The sequence below is a fragment of the Zonotrichia leucophrys genome, chromosome Z, assembly GCF_028769735.1.
Source record: "Zonotrichia leucophrys gambelii isolate GWCS_2022_RI chromosome Z, RI_Zleu_2.0, whole genome shotgun sequence".
NCBI lineage: Eukaryota > Metazoa > Chordata > Aves > Passeriformes > Passerellidae > Zonotrichia > Zonotrichia leucophrys.
Genome location: NC_088200.1, coordinates 41,200,165 through 41,227,745, shown reverse-complemented (window position 1 = coordinate 41,227,745; position 27,581 = coordinate 41,200,165). Strand labels below are relative to the sequence as shown.

The 27,581-nt window shown below is 35.0% G+C and overlaps 1 protein-coding gene across 42 annotated transcripts in view; it reads left to right on the top strand.

The window, feature by feature from the left end:
- The window catches only part of PTPRD (protein tyrosine phosphatase receptor type D), a 1,159,824-nt gene that overhangs the window by 466,569 nt on the left and 665,674 nt on the right, over positions 1–27,581 (top strand). For all 42 annotated transcript variants that reach the window (XM_064736588.1, XM_064736631.1, XM_064736633.1 and 39 more), the window contains exon 6: positions 10,995–11,043. The gene's annotated coding sequence lies outside the window, so the exon portion shown is untranslated. The remainder of the gene's footprint in view (positions 1–10,994; positions 11,044–27,581) is intronic.

The following is a 27,581-nucleotide window of genomic DNA, read 5'->3' as shown; positions in this document are numbered from 1 at the left end:
GTCTGGGTTGAGGAAAATCCAAATTTCAGTGGTTACCAGTGGGATTTAGAGCTTCATTTCATAGCAAACAACTCTGAATTGAATACAACAGCATTATGAACCATTCTGCTCACAGTTCTGTTCATTCTGCGCCTGTTTGACAAAAAATATACAAAAACCTCACACTTCTCCATTAACTACAATAATGTCATGAACTTTTTCTTGTATGCTTTTTCCAAAAGCTGGCTACCCTATATTTACTACATTCCTAAATGAAAAAGAGGTTTAAATATATTACAAATTGGACAACACTGACTTTATTTACCTACAAACTGCAAATAATTTTCTTTCACACAGAAAAATATCAAGTTGTTAGCAACTCCATAAAAGCCAGTTTTTAGTTTCCAGCTGTCCTAATGAAGATGTAAAAGTTTCAGTCTTCTGGACTGTTGTGTGCTCCTCATAAATGAACAAAGTGATATGTTACATGTTTCATCAAATACAGTGATGTCAAATGTGTTATTATTGTTTATTCACAGATGAGAAACATGTACTCATTTTATGGTACAATCCACCATTACATATCTTTCTCCTTCAATTGATACAAGAGAATGTAAGACGATGCCATAATCCATTAGAGTGTAGAAAACTCCAGAGCTCTCATTAATGTTTGAGATCACAATGGAAGAGTACTGAGAAAAATATATATTAAAAGTGCTCTTACTTTAAGAGTGATTTTTTTTCTTTGAGTTTGATTTGCTAAGCACACCATTTTATAGTAATTCAAACATTGAAGCTCATCACCAAGTGAAATACATTTTAAAAATGTATACAGCTAAAAGGTTTTTACCAAATATTTGTGCATTTTTCCAGTATTTGTAATTCTTCAGTAAAAATTATAATCTGATACATGTTTATAAGTAAATTTTTACTTGATACTTTTATCTGTTAATTGTAAGAAAGCAAGCTGTGACATGAGAACAGACTAGCCTGTTTATTGACTTTGATTTCTTCAAAACAGTTTTTTCACCTACTTTCACATACAGCATAAAATACTTTAAGTGAATCTCAGCCTTCAACACTCACGTTCTGTAAAAAAAACTTTCAGAAGACTAATCATTAACCTCTTTGTATTAGAAGTGCATTTTTGCTTTCAAGTTGGAGGTCCAAAGCATTGGTGTAACTGCAAGGTGCATCAAGAAAAAAATCAGGCTTGCAGTTGTGAATAATGAGTAGCAGTTACCTTTATACTCCTTGACTCTCAACTCTTATACTTTTCCCTTTAACTATTCTGTTTCATTCATCTAAAACATTTATCTACAAATCTACTACTTTTATGATGTCATCTAATAAATTTTCTCATTTATTAAAATATAAACAAACAGAAATATTTACCTAAATAAGGAAAAAATCAGTCCAGCATCAATGGTTGATATTTTTAATAGTTACTTTCGGAGTACTGCATGCCACCTGTCAATATTTATGTAATCCAGGTATTCTGGTTTATACGAGAAATTAAAATTGGGTTGACTCTAACAGAAATTTCAGCTGTTAAAATTGTCTTTCCAGACTTCACAGTAAAAAGATTTTTACAAAAATCCATTTTCATATGCAATAGAACACCTCCATGGATTGAAATGACAAAAAACCAACCCATTTCTTGCTACAACCTAGGGCACAACAAAAGGGATCATAAAATACATGTGTCTAGTCTATTCCACAGTCTCAAGAGAGACTGGGTTGTTCACATCTGCAATTGATTCTGATTCTTCTTATGTCCTTAGAATTTCTACTATTTTATTACTAGTTTGTCTTCTTATCCTAAATTATAACAAAACACAGGACAGCTAGAGTCCTTTAAAAGTTTTATACTGTGTAAGAGGACATCATTGCACTAGGTTTAGCATAAATCATTCTTTTACAAGGTTAGATTTCAGTGACATTAATTTAAGATCTTTAAAAAGAATACTGTTTCTCAAAGTATGATTTTTTTTTCTTTTGTGACATTTCTCTCTCTCTCTCTTTTTTTTTTTTTTTTCTTATGTAGAATAGGTTTCTACTGAAAACAACTTAAAGACATAATGGCATTGTTACATACTGGCCTAGGCAGGATTATAGTGCTGTATTACACTAGGCCATGGAGCAAGTGATGGAGATTCCTGAGTATTCTGGAATGTGGCTAAGTGGGAGAGCTCTGAGGGTTGTGATCAATGGAGTAGAATCCAGTTGCAGGCTGGTGTAGGTATGGTGTTCCCCAAGGAGCAATGCTGGATCCAGCCATATTCATTTGTCTCTCAATGACATGGACAAAGGGATGAATAGTACTCTCAGCAAGTTTGCTGATGAGGAGAAACTGGGGGAAGTGGCTTGTCCACCTGAAGTCTGTGCTGCCATTCTGTGGGACCTTGATTGGCGGGCAGATTGTGTGGAGAAAACTTCATGAATTTCAACAAGGACAAATGTCAGGTCCTGCACCTGGGGAGAAATAACCTCAAGCACAAGTACAGGTTCAGTAGAGAGCAGTTCTACAGAGGACCTGGGACTCTTGGTGGATCACAAGTTGAGCATAAGCCAGCAGTGCCATTGCAGCCAGGATAGCCAATGGTATTCTGGGGTGTATCAGGATGAGTGTGGGCAGCAGGTTGAGGGATATCAGCATCACTCTAGTTCACAGAATCACATAATCAGTGACAATCCAGGTTGGCAGGGACTGCAGTGGGTCATCTGTCCCTGCTCAAGGAGAGTAATCTCAGAGCACACTGCACAGGAATGTGTCCAGATGGTTCTTGAATATCTCCAGTGAGAGAGACTTCCACAACCTCTCTAGGCAATCTGTTCCAGTGCTTAGTCACCTCCACAGTAAAGTTCTTCCTCATGTTCAGGTGGAACTTTCTGTGCATCAGTTTCTGCCCACTGCTGTCGCAGACTTTTTTTCACAGAAATCCTTTCTTTGGGATTTGTGCATCTTCTGGGAAGCAAAGGCCCCAGAAGAAGAATGTAAACAATTATTATAGGCTGCTGTGAAATGTAGCAGGTGATCCTGTGATTGGCTCATGCTCCATGTTTCCAACTGGGGGCCAATCACAGAAGCAAGCTCAGGGACAGATTCCCTGGAGACAGAACTTTGTTATTCATTCTTTCTTTCTATTCTTAGCTTAGCAGCCTCTGCAACTTCTATCTTTATTCTTTTTAGTATAGTTATAATGTATTTTATATCATATATCAATATATCCAGCCTTCTGATCAAGAAACAAGATTCTCGTCCTTCTCTCACCCCAGCGACCTCCTCAGGTTGCTGTAATACACTGCCTCTTGTCCTGTTGGTTGGCACCACTGAGAAGAGCCTGGTCCATCCTTTTGGTTCCCCATTTTAGATATCAATACACATTTTGTCTCTTCCCAAGGCTGAACCAACTTCAACATGAGATGAGGTCAATTGGTTTGAGCATGATGCTGATAAAGCCAAGGCCATCCCTGGATGGGCAAATCACTGAAGGGTTGGGCTCCATGATCCTTGTAGTTCAGGTCGCCCAGGGAGTTTTGGAGTCTCCCTCTCTGGAGACATTCAAAATCCACCTGGACACATTCCTGTGTGCCTTTGCCTTGGCAGGGAAGTTGGATGATCTACAGAGGTCCTTTTCAACTCAAAATATTCTGTGATTCTGTGAAACATCAAAACTTGGATGTTAGTATAAGCAATACTAATATAGCTACATTTATAAATGGACATTATGAAGGGAACTACTATGTTTAAAAGGCTAAGTATCTTACAACTCATTCATCTCATAGGATTACTTCTTCCTCCTCCTGTGAAACTCTAAATAATGTATTTTCTTAAAAAAATTTAGGTTGCAGATTTCTTTTTGCTTGCAGATTTGATGAACTTTTAATTTGTTTAATTTTTTTTGTTTGTTTTTAGAAAAATTGAGTAAATTTTCTGTTAGTATAAAATAACATTATAACATTTAACTGGATTCTGTAAATTGTGGAATCAATTAGGTTTTATATCTGTTCTTTCCAAGTTCCACCACTAAGTTTATATCATTAATTCAGCACGGCTTTTTGTCTTGCATCAAGTGAGATTATTATTTTGTTGATTTTACCAAGTATTTTGTGGTGTGTTTTCTGATAAAGATGTATTTTTCATAGTTTTTCATTTTTCAAGATTTGCAGAGGATATTTGGAAGGTGATGTTAGACTCAGATTTGATATTTAGTGATTCTAATACTCTATATTCCATAAGTTGTCTGAATAAACCAGGATCTTTTAAATTCTTTACATACATTGACTTTATAGTTTTTGCAACTGCTTGGGAAATGGATTAACCATAAATGGAGATCTGTGTGATAAGACTATATGACTATTTCAACATTTGAGACTAAAGCATGTGGGAGTGGCCTTTCTATATGGTCATTTAAAAGATTGACTGTCTTATGCTGATGTTACTTCTTTTTTCTGCTTTGTGTGCAAATTGATTCAATAGAAAAAAAATCCTGCAAAAATATCAGATGAAAAAGTGCAATTAAAATATTATACAAAGGTGAAAACACTCCAAAGGCAATGAAGTTTTAAATTTGCTTTACAAAGAATTAATAAATTTGAATTCTGATGACTAACATTTTTACATAATTGAAATTCCACCACAGTGTTAACTCTAGAAATTTATTCTAATTGGATGATAGAATCTCTAAAAAACAGCTTCAAGAACTGAATAGCATGTAAACTGAAGGCTTAGAACAAATATTATAATTGCATATTTTTATTTTCAATAATGCAATTAATTTTATTACTCAGTGCATAGAGAAGTCCTGATTCATAAATAACTCATGTTACATGACATACTGTTGCTAATACCATTTCAGTTCTTTATCTGAAAAGAGACATTTCTGTTTCTTCCAGAGCTGCCTTTTCTCTAATAAGTGTCAGATGACAGTATGATAACAACCTCTAACAACCATCCATGCTAGCATCTATATTGTACCTATTAGTAGCAAGAGTTCACAATACAGTTGCATTCAGTTTTTACATTAAGGAGGTTTCAGCAGTTCTTCTTCAGCTTCAGGTTTTTAATTTGTGAGTCATTTTTAAACCAATAAAATTGTTCCCAAATATATTTAAACTGAAAAAAAATCTCCCTTTAGTAGTTTCAGTTCATATCTTTATGGATAAGTAAAAAAAAGGGTTATGTTCAGTTCCTGTAAAGGTAATTAGCATGTTATGCATTTGGTAATAAATTAATAGTCTCCATTTTAGCATCACATTAAAAAGACAGTAACATAACTGGTATCCTGCACTTCTTGTGAACATCTGCAAATTTAAAGACCTAGACAACAACATGAGAAAAAAGCCAAAACAGCTTTTTTTCTAAGTACTGTTGGATTTCATCCCTTTCACGTCAGAATATGTTTCCCTGATTTCAATTTGTTGTTAAAAATGCTGGAAAGATAAAAGATGAAAGATGTTAGAATAAACTGATTTGAACCATTCTTCCTCTGAAAATTATATAGAATCTCTCCAGAAGTGCTGAGCTTTGTTGTCTATTTAAAATCAGTTGCATGGTCATAGGCCTTTAAAGAAGCTTTTGTTATTAAAGCGTGGATATTTACAATACAACATTTAAAGATACCTGTATTTACATTCTTAACCCACAGTACAGATTTTATAGACAAGCATTTCTGAAGGAATGTAAAACTAAAGTGACAAGCCACCTGCAACTTTGACTTTAAAATTACCAATATGGTGCTGAAAGCAAATATTAATGTCAGTGCAGCTTGAGAAAGATTCATACTGTTTATAAATGGTGATAATTATGAGAGAATTACTTTTGCTGAAATGTTTTTTTATGTTTTTGACTCTGTAAGTCCAATTTATTTACAAACTTCTCAAACATTATATTTTCCATGATGAGAAAAAAAAGGAAATATTATATAATTACAATTTCATTAAGGGGGATGTAGGGTGTACTATTACATTCTTTTAAGCAGACCAGTAAAGTGTGGATGAGATGTAGCCACCAACTGTTTGAAAAAATTACTTTCAGTTAACGAGGAGTCATTATTAATCATTTCAGCTGGAGAGTTCCACAGGGGGCTGTTTTGGCCATGCTGTTTTTCAGCATCTAAAAGAAAAGAGATTTGAATGACAGAAGAAACCATAAGCTTTAAAAATCTCTGGCTGATAGATAGCTGGGCAGGATTGCAAGTGCTCCAGAGGATAGGATTAGAATTTATAAAAATCCTAACAAATGATAACAATTTATACAAAACAAAGTGTGCAAGAAAAGTACAAGGATGCCATGACACAATGCACAAATTAAATAAAAATAATTGGATAGACTGCAGCAACACAAAATTTTAATATAGTGTAATATTAAAATTTTTTTGCAACATAGACAAATTCTTTAAGAAATCCCACACTACTGCTTGTTGCACCATCAAAATTTCATGACCTGTTTAAGCATACCATATCTCCTTTCCTGATTTCTCTATGCTCACGGTACTGCTTTTAAAGGCAAGTAGTGAAGGGGAAAGTGAGGATTCACACAGGCAAATAATAACAAGCTCTGTGTCTGAGCATCATCAACACTGGAATCAAAGAGCATCTGCCTTGAAGGTCAGGTATAGCCTTCCCAGCATATAAACATTCCAGCATAGAAACAAAAGGAGCTAACAAATTAACACAGCAAGGAAAAATTAGTCTGTAACAGAAAACTTTTGACAGTATTGTCATGTAATGGATACAGGATCTTTGCTGTTGTAGGGAATCCCAAACTGCAATATTACGGTGACAAGGCTGGATGGGTTTTCAGTATATCTGCCAGGAAATGTATATGTGTTGTAATTAATATAATCTCCATAAAATAATTGAATTACATATGGTTTTGTGGTTTTAGGCTTTGATATATGAACACCTGTATTTACTTATAAACCAGAATATTCCTTCAGGAGAATTAGAAAAAAGGATTCTATAATTTAATGGAACTTTTTGATTTCTTCAGGAGGCATTTTTTGTGTCTTTTGAAGAAATGTTATGAGATTGACAAAGGTTATGATTCAGCAACAATGGAAAAATGTTGTGAAATGTCTGTTGTCGGAATATTACAAAAACTAAAATACACAGATCAAACATAAAATTGGGAATAATAACATTTGGCATTTTTTTTAAGTGAAGGAGAAGCAGATATCAGGAAAATTACAGAGCAATCCTAAATACAATGCATTCCTACTGTTCTTACATTAGGTTAAACTCAAATCTGTTTCCAGTTTTGAAAGAACTAGACAACACAATAGTCTATGTAACTATTACTGATCTCTTTTACATTATAGTATTTTTCTAAAAATCTAAGAAATGGCAAAGGATCTTGTATTCATAGAATAATAGAATCATTAAGATTGGAAAAGATCTTAAGGCTAATCAAGTCCAACCTTTCACCAAGCACTGCTATGTTCCCCACTAAACCATTTGCCCAAGCACCACACCTACATGTTTTTGAACACTTCCAGAAATGGTGCAGCCCTGAGCAACCTCTTCCAATGCCTGACCACCCTTTCAGTGAAGGAATTTTTACTAATCTACAATCTCCCCTGATGTAACTAGAGGCCATTTCTTCTCTTCCCATCTCTTGTCACCTGGGAGAAAAGGCTGATCCCCCACCTCACTACAACTCCCTTTTAGATATTAGCAGAGATCAGTAAGATCCTGCTTGAGCTTCCCTTTCTCCATGAAAAAAATTTAAGATAATTTAGACATGCAAAAATAATCAGATATTGGTGCAAAAATCTAATTTAAACTTAAACAAAATGTTTAAAATTTCTCTTTCATAGTCCATTTGGAACACCCTTAACTTTTAATTTTGTCCTCCTATTGGAGTAGATATCTCAGGATGCTAATAGTGGGAGTGAAATAAAATTTTGGACAATGTTTTTCCTAGGATTGGATTTAACTTTTCAAGTCTTTTGATACTTGGCAAAACCTTTGCAAAGAAAATTAGAATTAATGGGCGATAGTAATACACACTGTTGGAATTCCTTCTGGAATTTGTCTTCGTATTCATCATCATAAAGTAGAGGAAATTATTTTCTATGCTGAATTATAAACAGTATTTAAAATTCTAATTGCAAAAATACCATTGAAAACAACATTTTATTCCCTCCCTTTTTTTTTACCTGATCTGCTGAAAAGCGTGATAGTTACTGCCTGGCAGTTCATACAGTGCCTTTAAAAAGGAGGAGGTATGAAAGGACTTTGAAAATGAAATAGTCTACTTAGTTAATGAACATTATCAGTGGTTTTTACTGAAGTGATAATCCCAATAGAATAAAGCATTTTCTTATAATAGCCTCTTTCTTGTTTTCTAAAGTTGTGATGATTGCAGGTTTGGTGAAATTTAAACAATTTTGTAAAAATAAGATTTAAAAACTTGACAGTTGTTGAAGAAACATCCTGTAATAGTGGAAACTTGCTAAACATTTAAATTATTGCTGAATAATGTCCTTGAGTTATGTGTGCAAACTTAGAGAATAAATCACTTTTTATATTAAATAAAACCAAATTACTTCCAGGAGGCAGAGTTCCTGTTCTCTTTAAAGTACAATTAATTTCTGGCAATACAATACAATGAACAATCTTATTGATATTTTCAATTCATATAGAAAGAAATAATGTATAAAAATAGCATTTTCATCTAAACCTGAGAGTGTATAATTAAAACTCCCAAGATGGGAGTTTTACAGAGTGGGCAAGTTTGTGAACAAAGAGAGCTTGTAACTTTTCTGGATCAATATTTTAGTTTACAGCAGAACTAAGATTATGCTTAAGGATTATTAGCATATAATTTCCCAATTTTAACTACTTGGAGGCCTTCTATGTAAGGATCAGAGTGCTGCCACAAATTAATTTTGTAGGGAAGGTAGTAATATAGAGGGTTTTTCACCCAATTTCTATTCTGGGAAACTTTTTTTCCTCCAGTTGGTTAAAACTAGAGCGAAATAGTCTAGCATAATTGTCCCCACAGAGATTCAAAATAATAAAATAGAAAAAAGTTGTAGAGACTTAGGTTAATTTAGACTCTTAAGACAGTGCTTTCAAAGTATATTTAGTTTAAGAGGTATATTTTCACTTGCACTGTGATTCTCCTATCAGATTTCATATACTGGTGCTGTTCTAAGACAAGGAAGGGGAAGAGAAATAAAAAATACCAAAAAATTGTTGTGAGAAAAAGTTAAACTATTAAAATAAGAATTTTGTTGGTTTGTTTGGGTTTTCCTTGCTTTTCCCCCCTAGCCAAATAGTAACAATATTGCATGATGACTTCTGCAGAGACAACAGACAGCAGGCTGAGAGACCTAAGACTAAATGTATTTTTATGGTGTGAATTCTGAGGTCTTAAGCTTGAAGACATTGATGAGGTTCTGCTCAATTTTCCCTGATAAATGTTCAGCTCAAACCCTAGTAAGAAACTAAAGATAAAACAACCAGACTACTTTAACATAAAGAAAGGGTAAATAGATATCTTTTATCCTCATATTATTTTTTTGAATATGTAAAATCCTTTGGGAAAAAAATCTGCTAATCTTTGAGCCATGAAACCAACCCCAAACCGACAAACAAACCCAAAATCCAAGAGCAATCCCTCAAAAACAAACAAACAAGCAAACAAAACAACCAATATAAAAAAATAAACCAACAACCAAAAAACCCCACAAATCTAATTTATGTAATGCAAACACCATGGAAAAAGTGTTAAAACTTGGCAAGACTGCAAGAACTGAATGGATAATCTGTTAAAAGGATGTCTTGAATAATCTTTAGATTACAGAGGCATACATGCTTCCTCCAAAGCATGGAGATTACCAATACAGTATCTTATATTCTCCTATTATATGTTAATTATCATTAGCATAAAACTAAAATAAATTCTATATTATGTTTATGTAATTTTTCTATGCATCTTTCTTTTCTACTATCCAAGGAGACACATTTTCATTTTCTGTATTTTCTGATATTTATTTACCAGATTTTAAATTTTGAGCATTAATCTTCATTAATGTTGCACCGGAAAGAGAAAAATGCCTGTAGAAAAAAAGTTGGAAAGTAATTTGCTGTAGGAAAATCAATTTTAGATTGTTTTTATTAAGCTAATGTGTAACCTCAAACCTTATTAATGGAATAACCATGGTTATAGTATTGATAATTTTAACAAATCTAAGCAATTATAAAGAAATGCATCCAGTTCCATGAAATGAATGTTAATTCAATGATAAATCATTGGTATTTGATGATCATAAAGGAATTTGCTGCACTAATCTGTTTTCTTCCTCTGCTTTTGTAGAAAGCATTTCCTCTTTGCATCTCCGTATTTACAAACATCCATGTCCAATAGTCAGTCAGCAATAGTCAGATTCTATTGCTTCTACCCTGTTGCATTTTCATCAGTCATCACAAAGCATTCTGACCCCTTTCAAACAGCAAAATATATCCTTTTTTATTATTTTAATTGTGTTGATTTCTCCCTCCTAGAACTGAAATCCTAAAATATGGTCTGATGTTTTTTATTACTTTCTAAACATAAAAGTAATTTGTTTTTCAAAGGAAATTTTTATGTTCAAATAAACTTCTCAAGTCATAATTTAAATTGCTCTGGTGTGCTGTCGGAGTTCTTCTATCCAGATGTCCCTGGAGTTTACTGGTGTCCACAGAAATTCACAAATTTTAATTTCCAGGAGAGAGCTCAAAATTGATTTTCTTCAAAACACTGTTGGGGTGTCGGGAGAGGAAGATTGAACACACTTGAAAGCTTGGGCTTTTATTGGGCTGCTTTTCTGACATAAAATGTGCTTCTTTTGGACTGTACTATTTGAGGTTTAAGTCAATTGATATTCATGTAGGGTATATGTAAGTTAATTGTTTGTGGTTTTTACAAGTATTGAACAAGCATTTACTTGTTTTGTTGTATATCTAATGTCTGACTATTTATTGTCAGTGGTGATAGAAAGCTTTTGTTTTGTGTTTTTCAGATCTCAGGATAGAGTTGTTTTGATTGTGTTCCAAACCTGCAAGCTCAGGGTGAGTAATAAGTTTTGTTATTTCTTTATCCTGAATTGGAATGGTTTTGTGAATAATTGTTTTCTACCATATGATCATATTTTGTGACACATAAAAAGCCCAAAGAAGTCCCACCAAGTCTGTGATAACAATAACCAGTAATATCAGTGATTAATTAATCTCTATTTGTTTCAAGATATTGTGAGGAAGAAGGAGTTTTTTAGGCTTACCTCATAACAGTAAAATGAAATTGTTCGTGTTTTGTTTGTTTGTAGTATTTTAACATAGTTTGACTGAAGACATCATTTCATAACTGTACTTCAATGCACTATGTGTAATTTGAACATTTTGCATTTGGAGACTTACATTAACATAGTCATCAAACACAGAAAATGATGAAATTTCAGAGAGGGAGAGATAACATGAACCAAGGAGAAAACAATCTGCAAAATGACAGAGGTTCTCCAGTTGTAAACTGCATTTCTGTACATTAAATAACTGGTGAGAAACCCTCTTTTAGGAGTGAATCAGGGCCAAGCAGCAGAAAACAGTAATACAGCCATGTTACAGGTTCTATCAAAATTATTTCTTACTGTCAGGATTTTTATCTTACAATGTGAGGGATAAGACAGATACCTGTTGTAATGAAAACTAAAATGACTGAAAACCTATGGTTGCCATAAATTAATTCTTATACTTTTCCATAAACTTAAGTTTTTTGAGAAATGTTATGTTACCATGAAGTCAATTGAACAAAATACAGTGATATTTAGCTTGTTCCTGAAATAATTTAATAAGTAATGCAATAAAGCTATTGAGACAAACAAGCCTAAACAGGTTACCAGAGTATTCTCCTGTGTTTTAAGCTCGTTTCATAATATTAGACTTAACAAAGTAAAGTGCTTGTTTCATAACAAGGGACAATATGATTAGCATGCAATTGAGATCAAACTCTTGACTAAACCTTATTTGCACAACACAGATAGCTGTCATACTGTGCATAGATGGGCAGCAAATGGCACTTCTAGACAGTGGAAACTAAACCCAGGAGAGCAGATCTGTCAGCTTTGCTTTGTGTTTCCACTCACTGTGTGAAGGTAGTAGGTCAGTTTTTCCATGTTGCTACTTTTGTATTGAGTTACAAATTTTTTATGGCATATTTCTGTTTCAAAGGCTACTTGTGAAAGCCTAAAATTTAAAATTTTGTATCATCAATTAAAGAAAATAATGTAAAATATTCTTCCTTAATATTTAGGCAGCTCTGGTGGACTTTGTTTTCATTTTGTTTCTGCTGGTTTTCCATGACTTTATTTCTTGTTCTTTTGCTCAGTCCTTCAGAATGAGATTGATCATTGCTATCCCATAATTCTTTATAAGTAAGCAAATCTACTATCATCAAAACTGCTAACTGTATAGATAATGCCTTGTGAAGTTTGTTAATTTCTGGTGGTTGAGGAAACACTGTCAGCATTTAATAAAAATACACTGAAGTCACTGTTAGAGAAGTCTCACTATAATTCTCGTATATTAGTTAATATAAGATTCCTACAAACATTTTCCTTTTATGTTTTGACAAACTGATGCTATAAAATACACGCAAGCATATACGTGTGTGTTTATTGTGTATAATAAAGCTTAATTTTCAAAGAAAGTATACAAAGACAATGGTATATCATGGTTTGAGGAGATTTATTTTACAGAACTTTTATAGGTATGAATACAGGAGGCAGCTAAGCTAACTGCATTAACTAATTGATATATATAATAAAATTATGGTAAATTAACAGGGAGGAGGATTTGATATTAAAAAAAATAATACAAATAGACCTTCCCAAGCAATACAAAAGAGAAATCATTAACTTTTGAGGGAAAATCCAGGAAAAAACCTCTCAAACCACCAAAAGACCAAAAAAAGAAGAAAAAAGCCACAAACCCACAAAAAACCCAATTTGCCTCTTCTGTAAATTGGATCACTTAAGTTCAGCATAGTTGGAGCAATTAAAAAGTGCATCTGGTAGGGATTTAATATGTAAGAGGGCTCTTTTCCAACATTATCATCTTACCAATCTACTTAAAGTAGAAAGATAAATAGTCTAATTAATTCCTTGCTTGAATTAATAAAGTTCAATTATGCCAGTAAAGCATGGGATTCTCCTCAGCATTGTTTGTAAACTGTATGTACAGCAGATTTTTACATTGTTTTATTGGAATGAAATTTTTATACATAAAAGTGATGCAGCTGACTGAAGTAGAGCAGAGCAGCAGAGCAGTAGAAGAGACAATGATAGAGACAGCTACTGGACATTAAAAAATCCTTGAAAAATTTGGATCTAAACCATGCTTGGTTGAGTTAGAATTTTAAAGAAAGGTTTGTGGTATGCCTGATTTAATAATTTATTATAATAACTCTAAAAACAGGACACACAAAGCTAAGAAATACTAGTACTGATTTTCTAAATCTTACTGAGTTGTTTCACTTTTTTCTGATAATGATGCTATATTACGTATATATTTAAGAAATATCACCCAATAAATAAATAATTTCAAATTTCTTCTTCACTTAAGAATTACATGATTGTTCTCATGGAGATTTGAAAAAAAGGAAAATTAGCTGATAGAGAACTAATGGATGAAAATAAATATTTCACTGGAAAATGAATACCAGAAACTTACCCAGGACTTATGTCTAAGTCTTGTCCATGCCAACCTCTAATGGCAGTACTTATATTTTTATACAAAAGAAATAAATAACAGATAAAAATAAATAAATCTAAGTAAAAGAAGGCACCCACAAAAACAAAAACATAAACCCGAAGAACCCATTTTTCTCTGCTCTACTTATTTTTACCATTTTTTCTAGTTCTCTCATAGTTCATTTATGACTTTTTTTAACTCCTTTTATATACTTTTTTTATCTGTTGCCTCATGTGATTAAAAAAGGAAAATAAAATTTCAAGACTATGGCAAATTTTCTCAAAAAATCTACAAATCAGCAACTTAAATTTGCAAATATTCCTTTAGAAGCAAATATTTATTTTAAAAAATATACAGTAAAAGAAAACAAAAAACATCAGTTTCCTGACACCTTGTGGATGATATGAGATGATATGAGTCTGTAAGGGGCAGCATGGAATTTCAGAAGTTTTGAAGGATGTGTCTCTCCACTCAGGACGTTAAGCAACTGAATCAATTCTGCTAACTTTCCATAGTTGTCTTTTTCACCCTTTTGAAAGCAGTGGCAGGAAGGAAGTAAACATGAAGAGTGAGCTTGAGTTTTGTTGTACGTTCAGCTTGTGATGTCTAGTTCTCCAGACTGACACTTATGAAAACAATTTCCATCAATCTGTGTGTGTGACAATATTTTATCATCCCAGAAATACCATAATTTTAATTTTTTATAACTTCTTATATTTTTATATTATCTAGAAAATCAATATAATAGCAAACACCTATTTCTCAATTTTAAAATTAATCTTTTTGAAGACAGACTTTGGAGACATAATCTCAAAATGCCATTTAACATGCATTCCTCTGAGTCGTGTATCACAAATTATCAGATATATTTCTATAAGTATGCTTGTATGTTAGCTGGAAACACCTTGACACTACTAACTGCATTTAACATTGTATTTGGAGAACACTTTACTTCTGATTGCTTATTTACATATGAATGGATGAAAATAAATACAAATAAGTATGGACATATATATTTAAAAGCATATTAGTGTTCCTGAATGCATTCAGATTTGATCCTGTATAGTCTCTGATTGCATTTTTGCGTTGTAGATAGACAAGTATACATGCATACATAGAAATGTTTATTTATGCATTTCTAATGTGTAAAGTAGTATTTTCCTAAAAGCACTGTAAAAGTACTTAACCACTTGTTCTTTTTAATGTAAATTTTTAGCATAAATGCAATAAAACATAGAAAAGTAGTACAGCAAATTTGTCTTTTAATACTTTTCATCCTGGGTTCACTAATGTGTGAAAAAGTATGGGCAGATTTTTTGAATGTCATATTATGGTAAAAGTAAAAGGTTGTATGTAAATTGCAAGTGAGTTTGGGGGTTCTTTCACTGTTTTTTTCCGGGGTTTCTTTGAAGTCACAAAAAATAACTCCTTCTAGAAAAAGTCTATCTTTCTTAAATATTAAAATGTACCACCTAAAAAAATTATTTATTTTATTTGAAACACCAAATAGTCACTACATTAGTTTTTTCATTAAGGAATAGGACCAATGCAAGTTAACCAACTTGGATAAAATGTGAAATGGAAAACAAAAACCCATTACACTGAAAACACTTTCTTTTTCTAATAAGAATACTTGGAAAATATTGATTAAAAAGTCCTACCATGGCCGCAGCCTAGGGCAAATTATCATTAGAATGACAATATGCAATCTTGATTATATTCTCTTTTTTGCCTCTGAGACTGCCATTGCATCTCTTGGGAGTATGATTATTTCTGAAATTAAAATCAGCTTTAAAAGTAAAGGTAGCTTGAATCTAATTTTCAGATTGATAGAGCTAAACATACAATGAGAGTAAATCTCTTCTAATGTAAACCAGAGACCAACATTATAACCCTCAGGGCTTTTCAATGCTGATTATATACTGTTCTTTACCAAGAACTTTGCTAGTTTTTGGCCAGTGATGGCTTAAGGGACAGGACTTGTGGACAAGAGACAGGGCTTATCCTATGTAGCTGCAAAGGAAACAAATTTGGTTGAATCTAAAGGAAGCTAAGCAAGGAAGAAATACTGGTGATATACATCTAAATGGGCATAAATTTTGGAATCATTTTCTCCAGTTAAATTGTTTAAATTTTTTGATGGTTGGGAGACATGGCTCTCCTTTGACATACTAGAAATCACTTGTAATGGACACAGTAGTGGGTTCAATTATCAATGGATTATTAGAAATGTTCTTAGACTGATTTTCTAAAATATCTTTGAACTTCTTCATCAATTCACAGCCATCCCATTAAACACAAATTTTCTTGGTTGTTTTCAAGATTATGGGAAATAGGAAGAAATATTTTTAACTTATTAGCTTGTATTTGTAAGCTGTATCAGTATCTGCTTATGTAAGACTAGAATTACTCCCTTTTTATAGAGGGTGTGTAATAGGAAATGTAAATTATAAGTTAAAAGTAAAATTTTCTCTTTCATCCAGCCCCTAACATTATTACAGGAATATGAAACAGAGAGGACCTAAAATTCAACATAGCAAGAAGTTTTGCTTTTATATTAGTAGAGATCTCTTAACTCTCCAAAGGAAGATATTTCTGCCCAAGACCAAAAGATACTGTACAACCATTTTGTAATGCTGCAAGAGACAGGTCATCCTCAGGACAACTGGTCTGCCTACCAGGTAGACAGGGACATGGAGCAGCATAGCTTCCTCCTGTAATCTGGGAGAACACAATTAGTGACCTGCTGAGCCACTTAGATGCCCTTCTTGTGTCAATGGGACCAGAAAGTATCCATCCTAGGGTGATGAGGAAGCTGGAAGAAGAGCTCACCAAGCTAGTCTCCATCACTTTTCATCATTCCTGGCTCACCAAGGAGGTGCCAGACAACTGGAAACTATGCAATGTGAAGGGCTGGAAGGACACTGCAGGAAACTACGGCCCTGTCAGCCTGACCTTGGTGTGGCCAGGTTATGGAACAGATCATCCTGAGTGCCATCACTCAGGACCTACAGAATGGTCAAGGGCTCAGACCCAGCCAGCATGGATTTAGGAGACTGCCTGGCCAACCTGGTTTCCTTTTATGACCAGATGTCCCCATCTGGTCCTCTGAAGAGGGACGTGTACCACTGGATAGATGGACCAAGTCCGATGACATCCGTCCAAGTGCCAGGTCCTGCACTTTGGCCACAACAAACCCCAAGCAGGGGCAGAGTGGCTGGGCAGTGGCCAGGCAGAAAGTGCCCTGGGGGTGCTGGTGACAGCAGCTGAGCATGAGCCAGCAGTGCCCAGGTGGCCAAGAAGGCCAATGGCAGACTGGCCTGTGCCAGCAATGGTGTGGCAGCAGGAGCAGGGCAGGGATTGACCCCCTGTGCTGGGCACTGGTGAGGCCACACCTTGAGCATTGGCCCCTCAATATAACAAAGGTGCTGAGGTGCTGGAGCATGTTTGGAAAGTGGCAAGGAGGCTGGTGAAAGGTCTGGAGCACAGTCCTGTGAAATGCCATTGGAGGAAATGGGGCTGTTTAGCCTGGAGAAAAGAAGGTACAGGGGAGACCTCATCACTCTCAACTCAATGGAGGGTGCACCCAGGTGGGGGTTGCCCTCTTCTCCTAGGTTTGGATTGGATATTAGGGAGACATTCTTCATAGAAAGTGTGATTGGACTTGGAATGGACTACCCAGGGAAGGAATGGAGTCACTATCCCAGGAGGCATTTAAGATTGGATGTGGCCCTTAGTGCCGTGGTCTAGTTGATTCTGTAGTTAGAGAATCAGTGATACACACTATATCCCTGAAGTAAATTATAAAATTACATTACAGATTAATCTGGAACTTTTATTTTATTTAAGAGTAACCATTTATTTTCTGTTCTTAAAAAAAAAAAAAAAGGATAAAAGGGGAAAGAAAAAGGAAAGAAGGGAAGTAATGATGCTTGAATAGCTTTTGGTGTTTTATAAATCTGTGAAATATTCTTCTAGATTTTTTTTTCAAAACCTAATAAAAAGACTTCTATTAATGTTTGTGGCCTGCAAATTAAGTCCTTTTTCATGCACTTCTAATGAACTTGATCTTACTTGAACTTGTCAGTCAGGTCAAAATACTTTATTTTTGTAGGCATGCAGGTATTTATATCTTTCACATGCATTTTCACTGGGCTTGTACAAAATCCAAAAAAAATGAGTCACAAGTTTATGCTACTACTTTGCATAAATTGAAAGGAAGATGAAATTTGCCTAATAAATATCTAAAGAGCTTTATAAATGCTATATGCAGTATCCAATTTACTGCTTTACACATTGGGAACTAGAATTCAATCCATTCTGTTGTGTCTTTTATTTTCTCTATATTTTATATTTGTAATGAAAGCAGAGAAATGGTAACTCTACCCACTGCACTACTGAAAGTGTTGTTAAAGCACAGGTTTATCAGAGATTTCATAATTTAAATAAATTTAAAATTCACACTGAAAATAGAGAATTGAAAACAGAGAATTAAAAATAGACTATTTAGACAGTTGCTAGGCTATTGGACACAGGCTTCAAATGATAATGTCCTGTCTTTTTATCTTCATCCAGCTTCTGCTCATGAATGAAACAAATTTTCTCAGAGAATAATCTTCTTGAAAAATTGTCAAAATTGTCAAAAACTGTGGACCTATAAAGAGTTGAGCTGAAATCTGGACAATATTTGTTTGAGGAAGTTGCAAAATAAGCAAACTTTTTTCCATTTCATACACAGTTATGGTTGCTTTTCAGAAGTTAAATCAGAAGCTGTCATGTGAAAATACATGTACAACAAGGCATTTTCTCAATACTTACTATCCCTGAACAAATATTGGACAAAACCTTTTATTATCTTATTATCTTTTTTTCAGGGGAATGTATTCTTTTGAATGTGTTCATGTGCATGTTCTGTCGAAGAGTTTTCCTGAATCTTTATGCTCAGTAAGATATTGTATAGAAATAAAACCTGAAAAATTGCATAATGAAAACCCCTCTTATACTTGGGTTGATGGGTCCCACAAAAGCATTTCATTTCCTGGACAGATGGAGGACAAAATTCTTAGTGGCTCATTTTCAAAGATTTGTCTAATAGGTTACTCACATTCATTTGGGAATTGAGTACAGTAAAATCTGATCTCAACTGAGTATTTCAAAATTTTTAGGAGAAAATCACTTATCATGTAAACAAATACACAACAAACTTTAGTATTAGTCCTGAACAAAAGACTGTTAAATTATTTTAATTCATAACTCCAATTAAGAATAGTGTTTTGAATAGATGCATCAAAGACCATAAAACAAAATCTAAGCCAGGTCAAAGATTCAGCTGTCTCAGCATGACTTTTCTAGTGGTGCTTGGCTGCAAAGATTTAAGTGATTTTTCTTCTGCGCTAGCTTCCATCTTCTGTCAGTCTGACTGTCTGTTCCACTCAGCTCACTGTTTTACACTAAAATGGAAAAGTGAGAAAGGATAATGAAGAAATCTGAAAACACTTCAGATCCTTGTAATTTTAGATTTCATTACTGAGTAAAGTTTCTAATGTGGCAAAAAAAAGTAAAGTTGGTCGGTGGCAAATTCAATCAATCTTTTAAATACAAAAAAAAAATTCATTTCAAAAATGAAATTCCATAGAAATTGTAATCTAATTTTAAATTTAAAGTGACTAGAGAGGGGAAAAATAAAGTCCATGTCATGTGTTGTGTATTTCTAGCAGTTCCTTCCAGTACAATCTCTTTCTTCCATCTCCTCCAGTCCACTGGCATTTGCGTGGTGATAAATTGCTTGCAGCACATCTGAATGTACAACTTGAATAGGTGTATGCAGCTTCAAGGATACTATTTTCTTGTTTGTTTTTCCCACATGACATATCAAAAGTAAGGAATTTATATGCTATTATTTGTCCTTTTGAACTTTGGTAACCCTCTCAATGTTTATGAATGTTTGTGTCTGAACTGAAACTTGGTGTTTATTTAGACTATGTATATACTGAGAGACCAAGATTAACCTTATGCTGGATCATCTTATCAATAATGAGGAATTAGGAGAAGAAAATAGAGGTAGCCTGCATTCAGAAACAACATTGATGTGTATTCATGTCTGCAAGAGTCTTTCAACAAAAAGCAGGCAATTCTAGAGGTGATAACAGAGGAGATTTTGTTGTGTGACTGGTGGAATTCAACATCCCATATGTCTGCTTTACATGACAGATTATTAATAAACTGCCACTGTCATCAGGAAATACAATTGGCAGTGACTGCCTTTTCTGAATTAAATTTTTAGAAGTATAATCTTAAGTATTCTTGCTCTCTAATACACTTTCTTTTGGTGCAAGCCATTCACTTTATGCAGAAAATACACTTGGTTCTTGTGCCATATAGATTGAAAAAAAATACATAACAGGATAGTAGCACACAAATCAACTTTACTCATTTTGCTGTGCAGAAAATGAGTACTGGAGAAGATAGGGCTATACTTGCACCTGGACATATGGAAAATGTTATGGGAAATATTCTAACCCATAATAGAAATCAGACTTCTCCAAACAGAGACACACAGACATATTGTTAATAAGTTATAGGGTTTTCAAACATTAGAGGCTTTTTACTTGCTTCCAAAATCACTGCAAACCCCTTTGCTGATCAATCACAGTAAAAACCTCATAAAATTTCCATTAATCCTAGATATAGGTTATACACAGATATACTCTGGATAATGAAATATCAGATAATTCCTTCACAAAGAGTAGTTCTTTATGAAGTAAGGAGTGAAATTATTGCATAATATGGACAACATATCGTTGCTTTGGCACCTATTTTGTTGCATATTTATGCACTTTGAGTAGATTTTTCTATGTAAGATATATGTCTTCTCTCTTCAAATTCCAAAATATTTAGGGTGAAATAGCGGGATTAATATGCAGTGGCTAACATGTGCAAAAGAATCTTCTGCAAGGGACTGCCTTGGAAGAGAGCAAGCAAAAGCTTCATTCCAAAATGAAATTCAGGCTACATTAATTAATTCATCTTAAACTAACCAAAAGCATAGATGCAAATGAACATATATTTTTCCCTTTTCCTTTTCTTTTTCTTTTTCTTTTTCTTTTTCTTTTTCTTTCTTTTTTACTTTTGCTTCTTTTATGGTTTTCCTTTTGTTTTTCCTTTTGCTTTTCCTTTTGCTTTTCTTTTCTCTTATGCTTTTCCTTTCGCTTTTCTCTATTTCAGGTACAGGATTATATGATAAAACTGTAAAAGAGCAAGGTTGGGCCATTGTCAGAGTATCATCTGCAATTGTTTTACTTCTACGTGAAAAATAAATTGCTCTGTATGTTTAAGACATTAGTTCATATCAGCTCTGCTACCCATAAGGAGAGAATTGAAGTACTTTTCTTCCATCTATATCTCTTTTTAATTGTATGAAGATCTATGATAACAGTAATCTAGGAATGTTGAAGTTAATATAATTGGTAGGAGTTGAGTGGAGGCAAATGTCCTTTAGAGAGGTTCTTTGATATTTGACTGCTGCCTTTTTAAAGAGATGTAGAAGAGAGGAAGAATACAAGGAGCTCCAAGACAATGTGAAGCTCTCACCACCAAGTCTGAATATCCTGCCACAGACAGGGACACCTTTCACTAGAACAGATTGCTCAAGGTCCCTGACATTGAAATAGTTTTAGGGGGACATTCACAACTTGGGGCAACTTATACAGTGTCTCACCACCTTCATAATAAAAAAAAATTCTTGTTGATGTCCTGTCTCATTAATTATTTACTCTTCTGAGTCATTTAGAATAAAAATAGACTAATCTTTCTAATATCTATGAGGTTCCCTTTTTGTCATTCCTAGAAATTACATTTTTACATAATTTTCCATAGATATCAATCTTGACTTTATATTTGTCCCCATACATCTGAAAGCATGCCTAGTTTCTGGAGAAAAGATGACTGAAAAATATGAAACACTTTTCTTTTTTAATTCCTTCTTTTTTTGGCTGCTATGCTGCAGCTCCTTTATACTTACCCATTTCCAGACATTTTAAACATGGAATCTACCTTAAGTATCTTAAAGAGCTATGACTACCATCAGTGTATTTTTAATGTATTTTTTTCCTCTGGTTTTAATGTGGTAAAAAAATGCTGCAATCTCAGGAAATCTTCACCCTTTAGAATAAAACCAACTCCTTCTCCAGGTAGCACTGGACACAAGTTTTTACCTGCAGTTTCAAAGAACTATTCTCATCCATTTTAATTAAATTTTCTGTTAAATTTTAGAAACCATGAAATTTCAGTAACAATTCCAGTACCAAAAGTTACTGCTGTTTTAAATAATTTCTTCTTTTTTCTTCATGATTTGATTTGCCAGTCTCAGAAGAGGACAATATTTCTGATTATGCAGAATTACCTTAAGGTTCAGTGTGAGCAGGGAAAGAGCGCGGTAAGAGTGTCCAAATACCACTACGTGCAGCATACATATTTAAGAAATTATTAATGTGCATACAGGATCCTAAATTACTTATGAAAAATATCTAATGCAAGATCTTGGCTAGCCTCAGTGGCTCATGTCATCTGGGAAGGAAATGTAGCCTGAAAAAAACTGGAAAATCCCCAAACCTTCCTTCCAGTGACTCCTCACCAAACAAACAAAAAAAAAATTCAAACAAGGCAGAAAAACATTGTACCAATTTTATCAGTTTCACTCATTTCTGCTGCCTGAACATGAGAGAGTTTAAACCAAAGGAAATATACATGGGCATGAGATGTTCCTAGACAAGAAGCTGTTTCTGAAAGTGTATTACAGATTTCAGCCTGTATCCCCCCATCCACCAAAACCATGGACATGATTCTGAGTGCAGAGATAACACAAAGGCTTCTTCCTAATGAGTTCCTTCATATCCAGCAGGATGTCTATCGGGTTTGCCTCTTTTTATTCCTATTAATTAGCCATAAGGCTTTTTTTCCTAGGTACTTTTGAACCATTTAGAACAAAAAAAAAAAAAAAAAAAAAAGGAAATAGAGATTATTAAAAATGTAGTAGATGGTATTTCTCCTGATCAGACATCCACCCCATCATAAGACAGAAGAATATTCTCCTCCAGACTCTAATCTTTAGCAAATGTTCTTCCTAGTGTTATGACCACTTTTTTTTCTTCTCTCCTTCTTTGGGGTATTTGAGCCTGATGCCTTAAGTTTTAGCTTTCATATTTTCATATGCTCTCAAGGCGTCAAGCCAATATTCCATTTGTTGACCTTTTAAAACAAAAGTAAAGACAAAGAATTGCTCCGTGCAAAAATTCTGCATGTTGTGTCATGCCAGGTCTATGTTCCTTTCCAATCAAAGCAATCTACTCATTCATAGAGTAAAAGAAAGAGATCCTGATAATTAAGAACTTTGAATTTTGTTCTTTTTATGTTGCTTGATCTGTTCTGATTGATCATTATTGCTCTCAGCTCCTTTTCCCTATGAAAGGATTGACATCTCAATGCTGTGGTGATGGCCCTGAAAAAATATCTTGGTAGCTGAAGGACTTTCATTTTGTTTCAGCTTAGCAAGTCAATCTGAAAATAAATGCCTAAAATGCAATACATGGATGTAAGAGTGACACTTAAACTTTAAAAGTCATTATTAGTCGCTGTATTAAGTGTGGATTTGGAAGACAATTCACTATCTAGGCAGCATAGTAATCTAAATCTTTTTAAGTACAGATCTTGAGCATCAGTATCTGATTCAGTCGCAACCACACTGCCACAAAGCTGCAGTTACTTATCAGGAAAGAATGATAGCAGAAGATTTGGCATGGTGACTCGTGCACACAGCATGTTTGGTCCCATGAACAGGGTGAAAGGCAAATAACAACCCCTTCAGCTCAGTAACAGCTGCTGCATGACATTCTCCTTGTTACAGACCATGAGGACTCTGCCGCGATGTGTGATCTATCACAGAATATTTGTCATATCTACATCAAATTTACACGTTCCTTAGTTAAGACATGCTCGTTTTTACTACCCTTACCTTTTTCCCATTCTTTAACCATATACAGTAGAACTATGATAAATACAGCAGCATGTTTCTTTTACTTTCTCTTTCTTCTATGTATAAATTGTCTCTAAGTTACAGAAAACACTGCAACATTGACATGAAAAACTAGTACAAGTCCTGTACATGAGTGCCCTGATGAATCATGGTGATACATATTACTACAATCACAGAATGCTTTGGATTGGAAGACAATAAAGTTCATCTAGTTCCAACTCCGCTGCCAAAGACAACACCTTCACTAGACCAGATTTCTCAAAATCCCAACCTGGCCTTTCAAATATTCAAGGATGAACACACAACTTTTTCGAGCAACCTGCTAACAATATCTCATCACGCTTTGTAAACCTCCAGCCCTCCATCTGTGAGATTATTTTAAAAGGTCTTTTGATACTCCTTTTCCCTGAGATGACACAAAGAAAAGCTTGACAAAAGTTTCTGGGAGATTACAAAACAGGCTAATCTTAGAAGATCAGGATTTTGGCAGAATTTAAAACAAACATTCCATTTCATAAAACATTGACTCTAACCAAAATAGCTCTAAATTAACCAGATTTCAGGAATGGCAAATTAGGAGAAGAGAAGGAGAGAAAGAAAGGATGAGAGAAAGAAAGGACAAGAGAAAGAGAGAAGAAATATGTAGCTACTGCCTTGGATCTGGGGTGGGGCTTCAGCTGCTGTAAAATCCAAGGACTATAAAATAGGACTGTGACCACAGTCATTGCACAATGGCATTTATTGCCCTGGCTTCTGGTGGCCATGCCTTACCCTAGGCGGGGCTTCCAGTCCTCTGGCCACTCTGGGGCTAGGGTGGGCCTCCAGAGTGGGATGTGGGGTGCTCCTTTCAGTCTTCCAGGTGTGCAGTGGCTGACAGCTGGACTAGAACCTCCAGGCAGGTGGGGTGCAGAGTGGTGCACTACTACACTCTCCTCAGCACTTGTCCTGTCGCTGCACTTCAGTTGTTTGAGCCAGTAATCATTTTCTCCCCGTCTCCCACACACCCACAGTAAAAAGGTTATTTTAAATATCTAATATAAACTGTCTCCTCTTTTTGTTTAAAACTATTTCCACTTGTTCTATCACTGTCAATGCGTGTATATAGTCTCTCTCCCTCTCTTTTAGAGGCTAGCCGGCTTTAAGTACTGAAAGGCTCAAAGGCATCCCCATAGCCTTCCCATCTGCAGGCTGAAAGCCTCCAGTTCTGTCAGTCACTTCATCAGAGAGGTGTTCCAGCCCTTTGGTCCTCCAGGACCATTTTTGTGGCCCTCGTCTCTCTGACACGTCCGCGTCTTCCTCTTGTTGGTGTCCCAGTCCTGGATCACCATCATCTCAAGAGGGCAGACTAGAAGGAGAATCTTCCCTTGGCCTGCTGGCCATTTTTGTTTTGATGCAGCCCAGGATGCTCTTGGCTTTCTGGACTGTAAGCACACACAGGGTGATGTCCAGCTTCCCTTCACAAGAGCTGTTCCTCATAGGGATGCTCTCAATGTGTCCTTCACCCAGGCTTACCCATGTCTGGCACTTCCCTTACCCTGATGTAGAACCTGTATTTATTGAACTTCATAACATCTTTGTGGCAATACTGCTCATGTTTGTTCAGATCCCCTTGGATGGCATCCATCATCTTGTGCCAACAGCAGCATTCATTTAGGTATCACCTACAAGCTTGCTGAAGGTGCACCTGATCCCACTGTCTATATCATTGATAAAGGTACTAAGGAGCCCTGAGAGGCAACAAAAGTCACCAGCTTCCATACAGATATTAACCAATACTCCCTGGTTCCACTCATCTAGCCAATTCCTTACTGAATAATTCACCCTTCAAGTCCACATCTATCCAGTATGGAGAAAAGAATGTCATGTGCAACTGTATTTAAAAACTTACAAAAGCTTAGTAGAGATGACAGCAGTCAGTCAGAGGAAGCTCTATGAACTGTTGTGGTCATTCCATCATAGAAGGCAGCCAGGTTGGTCAGGTATAATTTGCCATTAGTGAAATGCCTGACTGTCTCATGACATCTCTTTGTTCTGCATGAGCCTCAGCATTCCTTCCATGAAGATTTATTCCATCATCTTCCCGGACACACAGGTAAGGCTCAGTGGTCTGTTATTCCCCAGCTTCCTTTCTCCCCTTTTCAGAAACAGGAGAGGTGTTTAATTTCTCCCATCACCAGGGACTCTGCCTGACCACCGTGAGTTTTCATATAACATGAATAGTACCTTGGCAGCTACATCAACCATCAGTCCCTCAGGACCCTGAGGTCCCTGTCATCAGGCCCCATAAACTTGTGCTTATTCAGTTTCATCAAGTGGTCAAACCTGTTTCTTGCTCGTAGGGGGTGGGACTTCACTCCTGAAAACCCCACCTCAGGCTGTTGAATGTCAATTGTACTTTTTGTAGGGAGATTTTTAGCAGCCATTTTCAGATGAATTGTTTTGCTCATAGATGGTACCTTGCAGATGTAAAATGTTGATAACTTTTAAGGATAGGTCTGGTTATACTCAGATTTTTAACACTTTTAACAGTGTCTTTGACCTCTAATCAAAGTGCAATTTTTCTCCAAACAAGATTGTGTTTGTAGAATCTTTACAGAACAACCTTGAAAAGAATACTTTTGGGAATAATGATTTCAAAGTCAGTGTGATTTCATAGAATAAATTACTAGTCAGGAAGCCGTCACTCATTCTTAATTAAATTTCTTCATCTAGAGAACTTGAAGTTCTAGTCAGAGCTGTCAGGAATCCTATTCACTTTGTGTCAAGTTTGGTAACATGTGCCAGCATCTCACCTTATTTTCTCAAATATGAAGTAAATCTCCTTAACATTTTAATTTGTATTCAATAAACTAGGAAGCTGAGATCTTAAAAGGATATAAGAAATATTTAGGGCAAAATTTAGTTTGGATTTCAAGGCTTTAAAATGGCATAGATACATCAAGGTTAAAACATCCTAGTCCTTTGCACTGACATTACATTATTCGGTTATATCGTATAAGTGAATTATTTAGTTCTAGTTTGATCACATTCATCTGCTCTCATTTGTAGTTTTACTGCTCCTGTGTTTACACATGACCTAGTTTTCTTTGCACTTACACCTACTGCAAGCATTTATAACAAAATAGGTTGAGCACAAACCAGATTAAATATTTAAAGATATTCCTTGTGGTACTCTTCTGCCCTATTTCACTAGTAAAAATGACCAGAGAATACTTTAGAGAGTCAGTGAACGTATTTTATTTGATGAGAGATATATGCAGCAGATATTTGCAGATTTAATAGTTTTTATATAAATGACTTTAAAAGCACATCTTCATAAATAAAGATTAGGTAGAAATTATTGATACAACTACAATTCTTGTAAAGAAAATAGTATTGTTATGTTTTCCTAGTCATTCATATTCTGGTAGTAATTTGCCTAAGGCTACAGGTTCATTTAATATATTTTCCTTATTTTTGTTCACTTCAGTTAATTGACTGCTAATCTACTTTCAAGATTGGTCTGATATTTCAAAACCAAAAGAGCAGATAAGCTAGTGCTCTAGACTCCAGAATGCTGTTATGGCTGTAGAAGAATGCCAAAACTGACTGGAATCTGAAACTAACTCTCCTAAGTAGATGAAAGCAACACCACTGAACTTTGTTTTGCGGAGCTAGAGCAAGGGAAAAGATGAGAGGTGCATAAGGAGCACAAATATGCTAAAGCCCTGGAAACTGCTGCTGCTGTTGAGGGTGGGTGCCATTGCCCCTCCACAGGAGTAGAGAGAACAGGACTGAACAAGAGATGGCAGCAGCTCGAAAGAGATTGTGCCTGCAGCAGAAGGGAGAGGAAGGC